The sequence below is a fragment of the Lynx canadensis genome, chromosome C2 (assembly GCF_007474595.2).
Source record: "Lynx canadensis isolate LIC74 chromosome C2, mLynCan4.pri.v2, whole genome shotgun sequence".
Lineage (NCBI taxonomy): Eukaryota > Metazoa > Chordata > Mammalia > Carnivora > Felidae > Lynx > Lynx canadensis.
The window spans coordinates 110,202,553-110,222,313 of NC_044311.2; positions in this window are offsets into that span (position 1 = coordinate 110,202,553).

Sequence of the window (19,761 nt, forward strand, 5' to 3'; positions counted from 1 at the left end):
GTTGGCAAGGATGTGGAGAAAGGGGAACCCTCTTGCACTGTTGGTGGGAATGCAAACTGGTGCAGCCACTCTGGAAAATAGTATGGAGGTTCCTCAAAAAGTTGAAGATAGAACTACCTTTGACCCAGCAATTTTACTACTAGATATTTTACCTAAACCATACAAAAACACTGATTGAAAGGGATGCATGCACATGGATGTTTATAGCAGCATTATCAGTAATAGCCAAACTATGGAAAAAGCCCAAGTGTCCATTGACTGATGAATGAATAAAGAAGAGGTGGAATATAAATACAATGGACTATTACTCCTCCATCAAAAAGAATGAAATCTTGCCATTTGCAATGATGTGGTTGGAAGTAGAGTGTTATTATGGTTTGCAAAGTAAGTCAGGCAGAGAAAGACAAATACTATATGATGAAGGAAACCTTAAGAGACTCTTAATGATAGAGAGCAAACTGATGGTTGATGGAGGGAGGTGGGCAGGTGATGCACTAAATGAGTGATGGATGTTAAGGAGGGCACTTGTTATGATGAGCACTAGGCATTATATGTAGGTGATGAATTACTAAATTCCATCTAAATCCTGAAACCCATATTACACTATATATTGACTAATTAGAACTTAAATAGAAATTTGAAAAGAAAAAAATAAAAATAAAAAATAAAAAATTATCTCAAGCACATATGCTAGTAGAATCATCTTTCAAGTGTATCTCCCATTGATTTCAGTACCTGTATTTATAAATGAATCACCACATTCTGAAATGACTGCTGGTATACAGAGCACAATCCTAGGTATGTTATACATGATTGGAAAATAGTCTTTCCCTTATGTTTATAATGTTCTTGAGGAATCACAACTGAAGTGCAAAACTGTGGAGAACATATATTGCTGCTTGAAAGTGGAAACAATAAAGAATCACTCTACTAAATAAGCAGAAAAATGGGCATTGTTATCCTCAGTTGTGAAGACTTGGGAATAAAGTCCTTTGCTGGTTTGCTCTGTTGAATGTCTACTAGCTCTGAACAGGTTGGGAGAGTTCCAGACTGATGTTTACATGAAGTTGTGTTTATATGACATTTAGGAACCACTGGCATGTATCTCTTTGAAATTTATTGTAAGCAGCGCAAATCAAATCAAATCTTATCCTAAGTTATGGCAGCTTTCTACTTCTGCTGGGACATTTTAAAAGCCCCACTTACCTGTCTTAATATAGAACCTCTAGAAATCAGAGGGTGGTAAGTAGAATTATAGAACATCTTAGGATATTGTTTCAACTGTATTTAATCTCATCCTCACCACTACTTTATATCAATGATTTGTCTGGTTGTATCCTCTTAGAATTTTTTCAAGTACATTAATCTTCAGAAAAACATTGGTTTCTGCGAATATAGTGTTTTACAACCTCTCTTAACCTTTGTCTTGTTGTGATAAATCTTATGTCCTTCTTTAATGTTACTTGAAATTTTAAAACAAAATATTGTGGCAGACACTGTTAATAATACCCAAATATTCTCGTACTTTTTGACATTTCCCACTCTCCTCTGCATTTAGATTGGGGCGTGTGACTATTTTAGGCCCCCCCGTAAGTGTATATATAGGTAAAAAGATGGTTTCTGGGCCAGAGCAGTTAAGGACCAAGTGTCTCCACCATCTCTTTTTCTCTTTTATCAGTGTAGCTGGAAGAGAAGAAATCCAAGATGGTGGAGTTGGAACACTGAAGAGCTTGGGCCCCTGGGTCACTGCTTGGCCAGCTGATGTGTACTGAATTGACACGAGTGAAAAACAAACCATTGTAGTTAAGCTTCTGAGATATCAGATTTATTTGTTATTGAGGCATAACTGAGAATTACTTAAATAATGCATGAAATATGAATCAGTGAAATGGGATAAAAGGCCACTCCACGTGCCTATTTTACAACCACTGAATAGGATTTGGATTTAAATTAGTGAGTCTGAGTGGCATTTGAGGAGTGCTTCCAAAGAATGAAGAATTTTCTGCCTGTGATGAAGATTTAAACTGCCTAAGGAATCCTTTCTTCACTAATTTTTTAAATAAAGTTTATTTATTTGTTTTGAGATTGAGAGATAGAGGGTGGGGGAGGGGCAGAGAAAGGGAGAGACAGAATCCCAAGCAGGCTCAGTGTTGTCAGTGCAAAGCCTGTTGCAGGCTCAAACTCACAAACTGTGGGATTATGAACTGAGCTGAGATCAAGAGTCAGATGCTTAACTGACTGAACCATCCAAGCCCTCCTCTCCACTAACTTTTTAAAATATATTGGGGTTCCAGAATATTGATACCAAAAACTTTTGTAACTAAAAAATAATTTTAAGTATTGCTTAAATAATGAAAGTTATTTTTTCCAAAGATTTACTTTTTATACATTTTTTTTCTAATTATGAAATCAGCATATGCTCATTGTGGGAGAAAGAGTTTAATATGCAAAATAAATAGAAAATGCCCCAAGTCCCTCATAATCTTATATACCAAGATTTAAACACTAATATTGCTGGATAATGTTTCCTTCCAATCTTTTTATTTTATGTAAGTACATGTTCTTATTTTGAAGACTTGCAATATTATATTGTTTCCTCTTGATATTTCATTTAACTATACCACAAGCTCTTCTCCATGTTATTTAAATTTTCCTTGTAAATATTGTTTTAGGCTTTTTTTTTTTTTTTACATTTTAACTAGGGCTTCCTTAAAATAGATTAGCTTTTGTTTAAGACAATAACTTTGTGTGAATTTTCAATCTATTTATTTGTTGGATTAGTCTTGATAACCACATTGAACTTGTGAGAATACATGTATGGAATTAAGACTCTGTGTGTGTGTGTGTGTGTGTGTGTGTGTGTTTACATATACACACACATACATACACTAAAGGGATTTGATAATTCTAGCTATATCCACTTAAAATTTTTTTAATGTTTATTTATTTTTGAGAGAGAGAGCGAGAGATCAGGGAGGAGCAGAGAGAGAGGGAGACACAGAATCCGAACGAAGCAGGCTCCAGGCTCTGAGCTGTCAGCACAGATTCCAACACGGGGCTCAAACTCACAAGCTGAGAGATCATGACCTGAGCCAAAGTCAGATGAGCTGACTTTGCCACCGACTGAGCCACCCATGTGCCCCTAGCTACATCCACTTTTAAAAAGTTGACTTTTATTTTAGAAACAGAGTAACATGAAGAGCAGCACAGGGTTCTGATTTCAACTGAAGACGTATTTACTGAGCACCAACATACCAAAGTACTGTGAGTTGCTATAGATAAGAAGATGATCAGTCCTGCCCTAAGAAAGCACATTCTCTAGATTAATTCTTAAAACAATGGGTTCCTGCCTGCATGTCTGTTGGACTTGAGGAAGTACCAGGTACTTACAACACTTGGATAAATTACACAAGATGCACTTATCCGAGTGAAGTTAGTACAGTTAGGCTGCTTAGCAGAGATTCACAACATTTGCCAAAGAAGACACAAATCTGACACTGTGACAGGAGGCACAGTGCACACGCAGTTGCAGATGGTAATGTTTGAGTGTGTGAAGATCCACTGTACTATCTGGGAGCATTACTCTCCCCTTCGTGTTACAGCCTAGTTTATAATGTTGAATTAGGCTACAGACCATCTCATCTGGGCAAGGTCAGCTTCATGTGTGTGTGGCCAGTGCAGCTGCATAGCACCCATACTCCAAAGGGAACTCTGCACTTGGGGTTAATGCTGTTATTGCCGTCTTAAAATTCTTAATAATTTGTCTTTGAATTTGTGTTTTATGAGTAAAGTGTGATGGCAGAATGAAACTTACGTGGGGGGTTTGGAGCTTTGACTCATGAGAGATCCCACTTGCCACCACCTCCCTTCCTCTCTCTGCCTCTCCATGTGGGGTTCTCAGCCACTTGCTCCCCTACCCCATTCAGCAATTACTGTTGCCCTTCACCCCTGGTAGGGGCCTGGGCATGGGGAAAGTCAGTTTTATGCACTTGTGTTCCATCTGGTCACAGACAGGACCTAGGCACCAGTGACACCCAACAAGTATCTTTTTGTCCAAGGGAGGATAACATCAAATAGCAAAATAACAACAACAAAGAACCACCATGACAATTGAGAGGTCAAATGAGAGAATGCAGAAGGAAGGGAAAGTTTTTATCCCTCCTTCAGCCCCGGGCTAGAAAGGCCTGGCCTAAAATACTTGCCTGAATTCTATGAAAGAGAGCCAGAACAAGAGCCAGTAAAATTACCTACATGTCTCTGAATGTCATACAAACATTGGTCAACTCTTTGGTATTGTCTAAGGGCATTAACAGGCCCTTAGTCTAGGATCTATCTGAAATTATCTAAAATTATTTCATATGACAAATCCAGTATTCATATTATTACTATTCTGTTTATCTGAACTTAATATATTCATGAGGATTGTAACATTTCAGGCTTGTGAACAGTCTTTATGAACATAGATGCATAAGAAAACAGTAACATATTTAAGCTAAAAATTGTGGAAAATCAGGTGTGAATCAGCATGAGGGATGGACTTATGAGCCATATACTTTTTTTTAAAACAAAATATGCTGTTTATTCATTTATTCATTCATTCAGCAAATATTTACTGAGTACTGTATATGTAAGAATATAGAATACAGTTAGAATCTGGATATAGGATGGTAAGCAGAAATGATGTGGCCCTCGACTTCATGAAGCTCACAGACTAATGGCCAGGAATGGCATTCATAAAAGAACTACATGATTGAATGTGCAATTACAAACTGAGATAAATGCTGTGAAAGAAAGGAACAGATAAGAGAAGAACCTAACCTAGGCTTGGAAGTCAAGAAGTGATGTTCTGTGAAGATAGTGGTTGAGAAAAGCTGAAGGATCAGTAGGTGACTGGGTGAACAGGGCTGGGGGTGGGAGTGAGGAGAGCAGGACCTATTTGAAGAATTCGAAAGTCAGTTGATAGAGTTAAGTCAGTGAGAGAGAGGAGAGTTGTGTGAGGTGAGCCTGAGGAGTAGGCAGCGGCCAGACCGTCATGCAAGGGCTGGTAGATCATGCTAAGAAATTTGATCTGCAGCCTATGAACAATGAGAAGACAGTGAGGGTGTTTAAGAGAGGTTGATAGAATTAGGGTTGTGTGCAAGGTCAGATTTATGGTTTATAAAAGATAACTCTGCAATAAGGGAAAACAGTTTGGAAGGAGTTCTAGGTGAATGTAGAAAGTCCTGTTAGGAAGCTGGTGCCATAGTTCAGGTAACAGGCAGCCTGGACTAGTGGGTGATAGCGGAGACAAAGAGTTGTATGCATTCAAGAGACATTTAGAGAGAAAAATCAATGATGAGTTGGATATAGGAGGTGTCAAAGACAATTTCAAGTTTTTTGGCTCATATACTTTGATTGTGAGTCTCTTCATTGAGGTAGGAACCAAAGAAAATCAGGTCCACAGGTAAATATCATGAGATCAGTTGACATCCTCCAGGTGTTCAAGTGTAGGTGTTGAGGAGATATTTGTATATATCGGTGAGCTTTTACAGTATTGGGCTTAAAGATGGGTAATTGGAACCTGGTAGATAATTATGTTCCTGTGTGGGGGACAGAAAGAGACCTTTATCTTGAAAACAAGGGAAAAAATGTGTTTCAAAAATGAAAGACTAATTCAAGGTATCAAATGTAGCCTAACATGAAATAGAAAGAGCTCCGAAACATCACAGTCTTGATTAGCAAGAGCTGCTTGGACAGAGTGATGGAATGGAAGCAAATTGGAAGAGTTGGAAGTAAGAAAATGAAACAGCTTTAAGCATCTCTGAATTATGTGTGACCATTATGGAGAGAAAAGCTGGAGGGGGATGTGCATGGTAGAGTTTTAAACTGAAGACGCTTAGATGGATGAAACAAACATAGAGGTTTTGATACTCTCACTGAGAAACAAAACTATATGTGTTTATAATTTATTCAGAAGGCCCTTGGGTTTCCTTTTCAAATGCACCTTTCCTTCAAACTTTAGATTGTAACTTGAGACCTTTCCAATAGTAAGCCTTCTTTTAATACTAACTCCATGACACTTGTAATAGCATGCCATCTCTCTGGAGATCCCAAGGTGAAAGCTGCACAGAGTTTCATTTACAAATAAGCAAACTGTGAATGTTGCCAAATTGTTTCATAGCAATGCTGCCTGATGTAATTCCCAAAGGTTACATTGCTGGGTTTGATGAAAAATTGGCTTTAAGCTTTTTGTGATTGCATGTACTCTTTCTCCCAAATGATATGTTTTTGGATCAGGTCACAATGGGTGAGTGAGATTTAGAATAGAGTTGGCAGAACATTTTTTTTTTTTTTTGCATGCGTTAGGCAGTAAAAATCATAAATAGCAGTATTTTTCCCAACTATGTTAGGAAAGAGGCGGTTAAAAATAGTGAGGAAAGCTATGGATCAGCTTTCAATTTCCATGTGCCTATTTTGAGTATCACCTTTGAATGTCACAGGTGCATTTGTACTTTCTTCTCTTTTAAGTCTAATTGATGAAGCCTGTGTTTATAATTGTGGCGAATTTTCTCATTCCTTGGACCCCATTACACTCTGATATTTTTCTCCTTCCTGTTGCTACGCTTTCTCTACAGGTGCTCTAAGTTTAACTGGGACGCTCCTAAATTTTCTTTTCTTTTTTTTTGTTTTCCTTTTCCAACTTCTGTAGCTATCAGTTCAACTCTCACATTTACGTAAATGCCTCTCAAGTTTGTATTTTACCATTGATTACTTTCACTTAACTGCATTATATTCTTTTTTTAACAGCATAATAGTTTTATTGGTCACATTAAAATACGTTAACTTAGGGGCGCCTGGGTGGCGCAGTCGGTTAAGCGTCCGACTTCAGCCAGGTCACGATCTCGCGCTCCGTGAGTTCGAGCCCCGCGTCGGGCTCTGGGCTGATGGCTCAGAGCCTGGAGCCTGTTTCCGATTCTGTGTCTCCCTCTCTCTCTGACCCTCCCCCGTTCATGCTCTGTCTCTCTCTGTCCCAAAAAATAAATAAACGTTGGAAAAAAAAATTAAAAAAAAATACGTTAACTTAGAAGGACTACACAGATAAACGGTACTAAGTACTATTCATCTACCCAGTATATTGGTAATACACTCATATTTTTATACCTGATTTCTTTAAAGAATGCATAACAAAACAGTTTTATCAACTGATACCCCAGAAACAAATTCAACAGTAGGATTCCATGGTGGTGTTCCATTTGTTCAAGTTTCTTTCCTTTATGCTACCTTGGAATGTGTTGTTTAACACAATCAGGCTGCAGTGCCCATTTATCTTTCCTTTAGCCAGATTCCTCTGTTAAACATATTGTACATGATCTGACAAGCAGTATAATCTCACACCTCAGCTTTCTCAATGTCTGTTTATGTCTTAGAAGAGTGCTCTAGATTTCTTTAGGTTGAGCCTCCTTTTTTTTTCTTTCTAGTTTATTCCAGTTAGTTAACATATAGTATAATAGGGGTTTCAGGAGTAGAATTTAGTGATTTATCACTTACATATAACACCCAGTGCTCATCACAAGTGCCCTCCTTAATATGCATCATCCATTAAATACATATCCCCCTTCCCCCTTAGCAACTCTGTTTTTTCTCTATAGCTAAGAATTTGTTTTATTGTTTGCCTCTCTCTCTTTTTTCCTATATTCCTCTTAAATTCATCAGTTTTGTTTCTTAAGTTCCACACATGAGTGAAATAATATGCTATTTGTCTTTCTCTACTAGTGTCTATTAGTGTCTTTCTGACACTATTAGAGTGTCATAATACACTCTAGCTCCATTCTGCATCATTGCAAATGGCAAGATTCCATTTTTTTTGATGGCTGAGTGATATTCGTGTGTGTGTGTGTGTGTGTGTGTGTTTATCTTTATATCACATCCTCTTTATCCATTCATCAGTCAATGGACATTTGGGCTCTCTCCATAGTTTAGCTATTGTTGATAATGCTGTTATAAATGTTCGGATGCATGTGTTCCTTCAAATCAGTATTTTTGTATCTTTTGGGTAAATACCTAGTAGTGCAATTGCAATGGGTAGAAGACATGAATAGACACTTTTCCAAAAAAAGACATCCAGATGGCTAATCAACACATGAAAAGATGCTCAATATCTGTCATACCAGGAAATACAACTGAAAATCACAATGAGATACCACCTCACACTTGTCAGAATGGCTAAGATTAACAACACAGGCAACAACAGATGTTGGCGAGGATGTGGAGAAAAGGGAACCCTCTTTGCAAACTGGTGTAGCCATTCAGGAAAACAGTATGGAGGTTTATCAAGAAGTTAACAATAGAGCTACCCAATAATCCAGTAACTGTGTTATATTTTTACCGTATTTCCCAGTGTCCTTATCTTCTTCCCTCAGGCCAGTTACCAATTTCCTATCTTGGCTTTTTGTTTCTCTGAGATCACTTTCCCAATTATTTGGGTTCAACCAAGGTCAGCCTTCATTCCTTTTTCCTTTGCTACCAATCCAATGAGTTGTAAAGTTCCTAATTAACTCATTTTAAATAAACCAATTCAAGTACGTGGCATCAGAGCAGTAGAGAACAACTTCTGAAAAACAGTGTTTTCTGCTTTTCCCTTCCCTACCTGCACTTCCACTCTCAGAGGAAACACACTCTAACTTTTTTGTCTTCCTAGTGGTCGCTTCAAAAGTTGTAGATAATGTACTTATACTTGTATTTATTTATTTATTGACCTAGCTACTTCATGTCTATTGACTCCCAATATAAAAGATGAATCTTTTGATTCTTTATTCCTCCTTTTCTTCTGATGTGCTGATATTTATATTTGTAACTTTAATTCTGTTATTTTTAACTTGTGTTTCTTTAACCTTTGTAAATATCTTTTTCTTGTCCTTCAATTCTTGATATTATTTCTTGATCTCCTCTTTATAAAATGAGAACTTTCCCTTCCTTCTGTCTTTATTATAGTCTTCAGTTGCCTTTGATCTGCAACCACTTCTAACTCTTCTGTGTTGGGTTATCTCTAAAAGTTTATATTCAATAAATATTGCCTACATTATTATAGCTTTATTTTATATATATATTCAAAGCTTGACCCTCACTGCATTTCTTTCTCTCTAGATTCAATGTTATTATCTCCAGGCCCTGGAAATCCATGTGCTTTGTTTCCAGGGCTACAGAATTCTCTCTCTGTTTTTTGTTTGTTACGGAAAATGATTATTAAGTAATTAAAACAGTACATAGATTTTTGTATTTTAAGGCTTGTTTTTTTAGAGCAGCTTTAGAGTCACAGCAAAATTGAAAGGAAAAGAACAAGATTTTCCATATATTCCGTACCCCAACACATATGTATCCTTCCCTATTATCAAAGTCCTCCACTAGAGTAGTGCATTTGCATTATTTTACATTTCTGCCAGCAAAGTATGAGGGTTCTGATTTCTTCACATCTCACCAATACTTGTTATTGTCTCTTTTTTTCAGTTAGAGCCTTCCTACTGGGTGTAAAGTAATATGTTACTGTGGTTTTGGTTAAGATTTCTGTAATGACCAGTGACAGTGAACATTTTTTTATGAGCTTATTGAACATTTTTATATCTTTGGAGAAGTATCTATTCAGATTCTTTGTCCATTTTTTTAATGAGTTGTCTAATTTTGAGTTTTGAGAGTTTTAAAAAACATATTCTGGATATTAAACTCTTATCAGATATGTGATATTTTCATCTGTGGGTTGTCTTTTCACTTTCTTGATAGTGTTTTTGAAGAACAAAATTGTCTAATTTTAATGAAGTCCAATTTATCCATTTTTTCCATTGTTTTTATGCTTTTGGTGTCATATCTCTGAAACCACTGTCTAATCCAAGGCCACAGAAATTATCTATTTTTGTATAAGAGTTTTATAGTTTTATCACTTAATTTTAGGCCTTTGATTCATTTTTATTAATTTGTGCATATTGTGCGAGATACATATTCAACTTCATTCTTTTGTATGGGCCTCTAATTGTCACATTGGGTGAGCTCTGAGATAGTCAAGTAAAGACATGAGTGGGGTCTTACAAAGAATGGCCAGAGAGGTCAAATAATGGCAATTCTTGGCTTCCAAGCTACTGGTTTTTACCATGATCATAGGGTGCTGCTACAGAGCCTAAGGCTGGGAGATGAGAGTAGGGCAGCTTAAAATACCACAAAACTCACTGTACTTACTGAGATCCAGTTATCTGTCTTGAACAAATGCTCCCTGGATTACTGTAAGCCTTCGGTTAATTTCCACAGTTCCAAAAGGTTGGTTCTGGCAAGATTTACCAGTGCTCTCATTGCTTTTATGGAGAAGAGTTTTTCAAATGATCTTACTTGCCATTTTCACTGATAATACTCTTGCACTATTATTATTTTCTTAAATAACATTCTCACTATTTTCTAATGTCTCAGTCATATTTAACTGTTTTATTGAGTCACTCCACCCCCACCCAGATCAGAACCTGTGTGCTCCTTATCCAATTTTTTGACATTCTCCCTGGGTCTACAGCATGAATTTATCCTAGATTTCTGGATCAGATTCACTGTTTTCTATATAGAGTGGCTTGTTTTATCTTACTTTGTTCCTCATTTTTCTGAAAAACATTTTCAGGAAATTTCCTGAGAAAATGACATGGGACAAAAGAATAGGTATGTATTCTTGCATTTGTGAAATGTCTTGTTCTTGTCTTTACTTTTTTAAAATTGAAGAATAATTGACGTACAATATTGTATTAGTTTCAGGTGTACAACATAGTGATCATAGTGACTCACTATTTATATACATTATGAAACGATCCCTACAATAAGGCTACTTATCCGTCTGTCACCATACAGATTGTTATGATACTATTGATTATATTTCCTATGCTGTACTTTACCTTGTGTCTTATTATTTTATAACTGGAAGATCATGTTTCTTAATCCCCTTTACCTATTTCACTCATCCTTCCATTCCCTCCCCCTGTGGCAATCACCAGTTTATTTTTCCTATTAATGAGTCTATTTTCATTTTTAGAACCCACATATAAATGAAATCATATGGTATTTTTCTTTGACTTATTTACTTTGCATAATACCCTCTAGGTCCATCCATGTTATCACAAATGGCAAGATTTCATTCTTTTCTATGGCTGAGTAACATTTCAGTGTGTGTGTGTGTGTGTATCTATCACACCCTTTTTATCCATTCATCTATTGATGGACAATAAAGTAGCTTCCATATCTTGGCTATTATAAGTAATTCTGTGATGAACATAGGAATGCATATGTCTTTTTGAATTAGGGTTTTCATTTTCTATGGATACTTAGAATTACTAGATTGTATGGTAGTTCCATTTTTAACTTTTTGAGGACACTTCACGCTGTTTTCCTTAGTGGCTGTACCAGTTTACATTCCTACCAACAGTGCATGAGGATTCCCTCTTCTCCAAATCCTTGTCAACATTTATTTCTTGTTTTTTTTTTTTTTTTTTTTTTTTTTTTTTTTTTTTGATAATAGCCACTCTAACATGGGTGAGGTGGATACCTTATTGTGGTTTTGATTTGCATTTCTCTGATACTTAATGATGTTGAGCATTTTTTTCATGTGCCTGTTGGCCATCTGTATGTCTTCTTTGGAAAAATGACTATTAAGATCGTCTGCCCATTTTTTGATTGGATTGTTTGGGGGTTTTGTCACTATTGAGTTGTGTACATTCTTTAAATATTTGGGGATTAGCCTCTTATCAGATACTTGATTTACAAATATTTTCTCCCATTCAGTAGGTTGTCTTTTCATTGTGTTGTTTCCCTCACCATGCCAAAGCATTTTAGTTGGATGTAGTCCCATTTGTATATTTTGCTTTTATTGTCTTTGCCTGAGGAGACAGATCCAAAAACATATAGCTAAAATCAATGTCAAAGAGCTACTGCCAAATTTTCTCCTAGGAGTTTTATGGTTTCAGATCCCACATTTAAGTCTGTAATCCATTTTGAATTTATTTTTGTGTATGGTGTAAGAAAATGGTCAAGTTTCATTCTTTTGCATGTAGCTGTCCAGTTCTCTCAACACTATTTATTAAAGAGACTGTCTTTTCCTCATGTATATTCTTGCCTCCTTTGTTATAGATTAACCATACTATAATTGACCTATAATTATAGGTCCTATAATGTGACCCTATAATTGTGGGTTTATTTCTGGGCTGTCTATCCTGTTCTATTGATCTATGTGTCTGTTTTTGTGCCAGTACCATACTGTTTTGTAGTATATCTTAAAATGTGGATTTGATACCTTTAGCTTTGTTCTTCTTTCTCAAGATTGCATTGGCTATTTGAGGTCTTTTGTGGTTCCATACAAATTTTAAGATTAGTTCTGTGAAACATACTATTGGTATTTTGATAGAGATTGCATTGAATTTTTAGACTGCTTTGGGTAGTATGGACATATTAACAATATTAATTTTTCCAATCCATAAGCACAGTATCTTTCCATTTATTTGTGTCTTCAATTTCTTTCATCACTGTCTTATGGTTTTCAGAATACAAATCTTTTAACTCCTTGGTTAAATTTATTCCTAGATATTTTATTCTTTTTGATGTAATTGTAAGTAGAATTCTTAACTACTCCCTGATGGTTGATCATTAGTGTACAGAAACACAAGTTTCTGTGTATTAATTTTGTATCTTGTAACTTTACTGAATTCCATTAGTTCTAATAGTTTCTTGTGTTTTTGTGCTTTGTTTTGTTTTTTATTTTTTTTGGTGGAGTCTTTAGTTTTTGTTTGTTTGTTTGTTTGCCTTTCACTCTTGATTGATGGTTTGGTTAGGTACTGACTTTTATTTATTTATTTACTTATTTTTAAATGTTTTTTTTTTAATTTATTTTGAGGGAGAAAGAGAGTATGTGTGCAGGAGAGGGGCAGAGAGAGAAGGAGGGAGAGAATCCCAAGAAAACCCAATGTGGGGTTTGATCCTATGACCATGTGATCATAACCTGAGCAGAGATCAAGAGTCAGATACTTAACTGACTGAACCACCCAGGTGCCTACTGTTGACTTTTAGGTTTCAAACTTTCCCTCAGAGTTTTTTGAGGGCATTGATCCTCTGTGTTCTATCTATTATCTATCACCACAATAATGTTACATAGCAAAGTACCTTAAATGTGGTAGCTTAAACAAATCCAACCATTTATTATTGCTTCCAATTCTGTGAGTTGTCTGGGCACTCCTTTGGGTCTCAGACGAGTCTGTGTTCAGCTGAGAGCAGTTAAGGGGCTGCTGATTTTAACGGGAATCACATATATTTGGAAATTGGTTAGCTGTAGGCTAGCCTAGGATGACTTCATATGGGATGACTCAGCTGTTTTCCATGTTGCTTTCATATTCTCCCAGCAGGCTAGCCTGAATATGTTCTCATGATAGTGGCAGAGATCCCAGAGAAAGACTGGAAGTACACAAGCTCCTTTTCAGATCTCTTTTACTAACACTCACTGGTCAAAGCAAGTCATGTGGCTGAACTCATAGTCAGATGAGAGAGGACAATAAACTTATAAGACAAAGGGTTCTTTACAGGAAGATCATTATTTTGGGCCTTTAATACACCTAATTTGCCACAGTGTTTTAGCATGTAATGTTGCCGATGAGAAGTCTGGTGCTAATCTAATTCTTATTCTTTTGTTTTTGTTTAGGATTTATTCTTTATCCTTGGCCTAAAATTTCAAAATTTCTTTCCTAAAAATTGAGTATATATTTTTAGGAAATAATTTTAATGTATAGTTGTTCCATCTTTCAGTCTGAGGATTTGTCCTTAAACCCTGAAATTATCCCCTTTGATAATTTTTTTCTTGCCATTTATTTTCTTTTTACTCTTTGAGGTTCTTGTTAATTGAATCTGGATCAGTTCTCCATTTTTCTTATCTTTAATATAGTCTATGTCTTCGTCTTATTATTCTAGGAGATTACTAAATTATTTTCCAGTCATTTTATTAAACATTTATTTTATTTGTCTATTAAAGAAATTCCTAGGGGTGCCTGGGTGGCTCAATTGGTTAAGCGTCCTACTAAGGCTCAGGTTATCATCTTCTAGTTCATGGGTTCGAGCCTCACATCTGGCTCTCTGCTCTCAGTGCAGAGCCTGCTTTGGATCTTCTTTCTCTCTGCCTCTCCCTCTTTCTCTCTCTCAAAAATAAATGAACATTAAAAAAATTCCTGAAAGCTCTTTCTTATTCTCTTTCTTTTTCATTGCTTTCTCTTTTAGCATTATGGATGTCATTTCTAACTCTAGTAAATTATAAATTTTATTTTGTCTCTTAATTTTTCTTCTGTACCTCGCTATTTGTTTTTTTTTTGTTTTGTTTTTTTACCAAAGTCTTCTGTTATTTTTTGTTTTTTTTTGGAAGGAAGAGATCTTTGTCTTCTGTAATGTTGGTTCTCTTCAAACATATACACCTGGCAGTCCTTGGTTGTTCATTTATACTTATGATTAAAGTATAAGATAACTGGCATGTGCCTTCTTTATTATTTTATGAATAGTTTTATTTTCTAGTTGAATGCCTTTCCTGAATTGAAATCCTTACCAAGACTCTATGGAGTGAGTAGTTTTCCTGAACAGCCTTGCTTTAACATCAGAGGATAGGGTAAGAATAGTGCTATAGGTTGGAATATCTCCTACCCAAGCACATAGTAAACTTTTTATCATCTCTAATGCACATTTGGGCACTTTACTGTTTGTATAATTAAGTTTTCTTTCTCTTAAAGCTCTAACTTGATTACAGGGTAGGAACTCTATTATATACATACTTTACCTCACAAAATCCTGCTTTGCACAAGATGGTTGCTTCATAACGTTGATTAGCCTGTTTTCAGAAGACTTCATTGTTTGAGCAAGCGTCCTTTTTCTGCTAGAAAATGTTACTGATCTTAGTTGGTTAATAATAAAAAAGCTCACTTCCTGTTTGCTCTATTTTCCTTCATAAGATCCACCATTTAGACACTTCTCATTCCAATAACTAAATTTATTTTGTAATTTCACCGTTTCCTGAGATTTCCCATCCAGCCATAGATATTTATAGGAATATCTAGGAAAATCTTTGAAGTCAAGTAGGAGATGAAGTGTGTGAACATCTACTGAAATTCCCATTATTTTTAACTGTGCTTAGCTTACTGATGTATTGGATTTCCTTTTAACTAGACATGGGATTTGAGAAAGCAGAAATCGAAATTTATTGATTAAAAAATTAAGTTTGATTCTTAAACTATATGTAGCCATGAAAATCTTAAAATCAATGTATTCTAAGTTGTTTCTCTTTTTCATAAGTTTTATTTTGGAAAATTTCAATAATACACACATGTAGAGTATTATCATTAACTTCTATGTCCATCATCCAGAATTATCAACCATTCCCAATTATATTCCATCTATCCTCTGCCACCATTTTTCTTCTGGACTATTATTTGTTTGTTTGTTTGTTTATAGAGAGCCTGAGTGGGGCAAGGGCAGAGGTAGAGGAAGAGAAAGAATCCTAAGCAGGCTCCTCACCCAGTGTGGAGCCCGAGGTGGGGCTCAGTCTAATGGCCCTGAGATTGTGACTTGAGCTAAAATCAAAAGTTGGATGCCAACCAACTGAGCCACCCAGGCATCCTTCTTCTGGAGTATTTTAAAGCAAATTGTAGTCATCATTTCATTTCACATGTATTTTTTTTTCATAATCATTCTGCCATTATAAAACTTAAAAAAATTAAAACCCTTTAATTTCATCTAATAGTATGTACTTGAATTTTCCTGGCATCTCAAAAATGTCTTTTTTGACTTTCTAGAATTAGGATTCAAAAATGACACATTCATTGCATTTGGTTATGTAAGTTTCTTATCCATTAGGATTCTTCTTCCTCCCTCTTCTTTCCTTGTCAGTGATACGTTAGAGTACTCGTTCTCAATTTTTTTTTTTTTTGCCTTAGGACTTCGTTACACTTTTACAAATTATGGAGGACTCCAAAGACCTTTAATATATGTGAGCTATTTATTAATTTAATTTGTTTAATTTATGTGAATAATAGCTATTGATATTTACCATATCATAAAATAAAACTAAGAAGTTAAAATCTTTATTAATGAAAATATTTTAAATAAAAATTTCATTTAAAATAATAGTAAACCCACTGAATAGTAACATAAATAAAATGTTTTATGAGAAACAAATATTTTCCAAAGCAAAACTGAGAAGTGTAGCATTGTTTTACATTTTTGCAAATCTCTAATGTCTGGGCTACTAGAAGAGAGCTGTATTCTGTATCTGCTTTGCATTCAAACTATTGTATTAGGTTGTTTTGGTTGAAATATATGAAGAAAACCCATCCCCATACAGTTATAAAATCCTATAGCTTTTGAACAACTCCACAGAACACTTAGATAATAAAAGTGCAAGAGGCAAGTAATATCTTAGTGTTATTTAAAAAATAGTTTTGACCCCATACAGCACTTGAACAGGTCTCAGGGATCCCTGGGTGGCTTTCTGCTCTTTATGCTGAACTACCATGTTCTCCCCATCACACAGGGATGCTTGCCCTGCTCTGCTGCATCTAATGGCTTTAGGACTGAAGTGTTTGGGAAGAAGTCAGAGTAGAGCAGTATGGAATTCTTGAACTTTACTTACAGTCATTGAGGTTGGTTGTGCTACTGGTGAGTTAATTCTGAAACTGTTTTATGTGCATTGTGTGAGAAAGGATTTGAGTAAAAATTACTGATGTTGGGAATGAGGGTCCCAAGCAAATAGGGAATGGGGAATGTGAGGAAGAATCTTGTATTAATGGATTTGAATTGGAGACATCAGTACTAAAAAAAAAAAATGTTTCTTAATTATGCCCAATAGAAGGGTATAGAAGCAATAACACTACAGTAATAATGAGCTTACCTAGTCCCTGGAACTTGTGTTCTCCTTCCTTCTTTGGAGAAATGCCTGATTATAGTCCTGGGAAAGGAGGGCACAGGTGAGCCTCTAACACCTTGTGCCAGCGAGCAAAAAATGTATGCTCAGTGTCAAGGTGAAACCCCCAAAGTGTGAGAGCTGCCTGGAGGGCCTCCCACTTGGACTTAAACTATTTTTTATGTTAACTATTACTTAGACATTTTATATTATTTTATATTAGCACATGTTTGTAAACTCCTTGTACCTGTGGCTCTTATACCAGGATATAAGTAAGCCAAATTTACGAATAAACAAACAATAAAATAAACACGATTCAAATGAACTGTTTTCACCTGAATATTTGTTGAAACACACAATTAGATTTACCCTATAACCAAAAATCTACAAAGGAATAATCCTAAATGCTATTTTTTTTTTTAGTTTGTTTGTTTATTTTGAGCCAGAGATAGACAGAGAGTGTGTGTGAGCAGGAGAGGGGCAGAGAGAGAGAATTCTAAGCAGACTATACACTGTCAGTGTAGAGCTCAAACTCACGACCTGTGAGACCATGCCCTGAACTGAAATCAAGAGTCGGACGCTTAACTGATTGAGCCACCCAGGTGCCCCTCTTAGATGTCATTCTTTTTTTTTTTTTTTAATTTTTTAATGTTTATTTTTGAGAGACAGAGAGCACAAGCAGGGGAGGAGCAGAGAGAGAGAGAGACACAGAATCCAAAGCAGGCCCCAGGCTCTGAGCTGTCAGCACAGAGCCTAACGCGGGGCTTGAACTCCCAGACCATGAGATCATGACCTGAGCCAAAGTCAGATGCCTGACTGACTGAACTACCCAGGTGCCCCAGAAGTCATTCTTGATGACATATTATTGTGACTGTAAAGCTTTCATGTTCATTCCAGATAAGATTATTGTGTTGTTATTGAATTCTACATTACAGTGGCATCTAAGTCCAATTGCTGCAGAAGAAAAATATCTAAAGTTTTCAATATTTGCAGACATTGCAAGATAACAATTTATTTTATTTTTCTCCTTTTCATTTTTTTAAAAAAATTATATTCAAGTTAGTTAACACATAGTGTAGTCTTGGCTTCAGGAGCAGAACCCAGTGATTCATCTCTTACATATGATGCCCAGTGATCATCCTGAAAAGTGCCATCCTTTAAGGCCATCACACATTTAACTCACTCCTCACTTAACCTCCCCTCTAGCAACCCTCAGTTTGTTCTCTATATTTAAGAGTCTCTTATGGTTTGCCTTCCTCTCTGTTTTTATCTTATTTTTCCTTCCCTTCCCCTGTGCTCACCTGTTGAGTCTCTCAAATTCCACACATGAGTGAAATCATATGACATCTGTCTTTGTCTGACTGACTTATTTCTCTTAGCATAATGACCAATGTTTATAGCAGCACTACAAACAATAGCCAATTGTGGAAAGATCCCAAATGTCCATCACCTGATGAATGGATAAAGAAGATGTGGTATATATACAGAATGGAATACTACTCAGCAATGAAAAAGAATGAAATCTTGCCATTTACAACAATGTGGATGCAACTGGAGCCTATTATCCTAAGCGAAATAGTAATTTAAACACTGAGTCTGATTCAGGCTGAGATCATTCCATAGATACTTGAAGTAATTTGTGCACCCATTTAAAATGACATGACTTTAACTCAGATTTCCTTTTTCCTTCTCTTGATCTTTAACTAGAAATTTTGAACTGTTGAAAACTCCTTTTATAATAAATTGGGTGTGATTTTCCTTGGCTTGATGTGGATACATTTATATATTGAAGTCCAGATTTATGCTATTTCTCATAATTTGTGACAATCAATTTAGTATATTTCTCTAGTGTGCTATGTTTTTACATTAAATTTGCTTAAATGTTAATACTTTAAACTGAAGTCTGTTCCTATGAAAGACATGACTTTCAACTACAGATTCTTTGATAAAAGGGAAACTGTCTTATGACTGGTAAAAAGTTTTCAGTACAAATACTGTGTAGAACAATTAGCTTAATTTTAGGTGGCACTAACCAAAGAGGAGTTAGTCATGCTTATCTACACATACAGTTAAATTCTGTGACTTTCAGTGATCAGTTGTGTTTCCATGACCCTAATACCTGGACGGCAGCATTCAGCTTTGAGGTTGCTTTCTAGATGATGTGAAATATATTCACATACATTTTTTAAATTGTTGAGTAAAAATACAAGGTTTAAAAACATTCTTAGAGCACTTATATACAGCCCACAACATCCTCCACTAAGTGCACACACACACTGTAGTACGACACTTTGGAGATACCAAGTGATGTGGATTTGGAATTATATTTGGGAAGGGTGTTAATTAAGCCTCTTTTCTCAAGGACATAATCCAAATCCCTAATTAATTTGATAAAAGCACTTCCAACTGATCTTTATTCACCAGCTTTCTGGGTTTGCAGAAATTTTTCGTTCCCTCTTAAAGGCTGCTTCCAGAACACATAGCTGTAGACTACTTTCTAGCACATCCATGTTCTGCTACCACTATTTAAATTGTTCCAAAATCCGTCTATTCCAGTTGTATTTTATTATACAATTTAATATATGTTTATTATATGTTATGATTATATAATCAAGTTAGATACTATATAAATCAATGAAATAAATATTGGGATGGGAATTATTTCTGTGGACACTAAGACTGAATGCTTTGGGTGTTGGTAAAAACATGACACTGTGCTTGCTGCCTAATTAGGTGTGACTGAGTAATTGAGATTGGAGGTGGGAATTGTATTAATCTATAAAGGGTTTTCATTTAAACTGCTTGACAGGAGACCCTGTGTTTTCTTCCTGCCCTGAGACTAATTA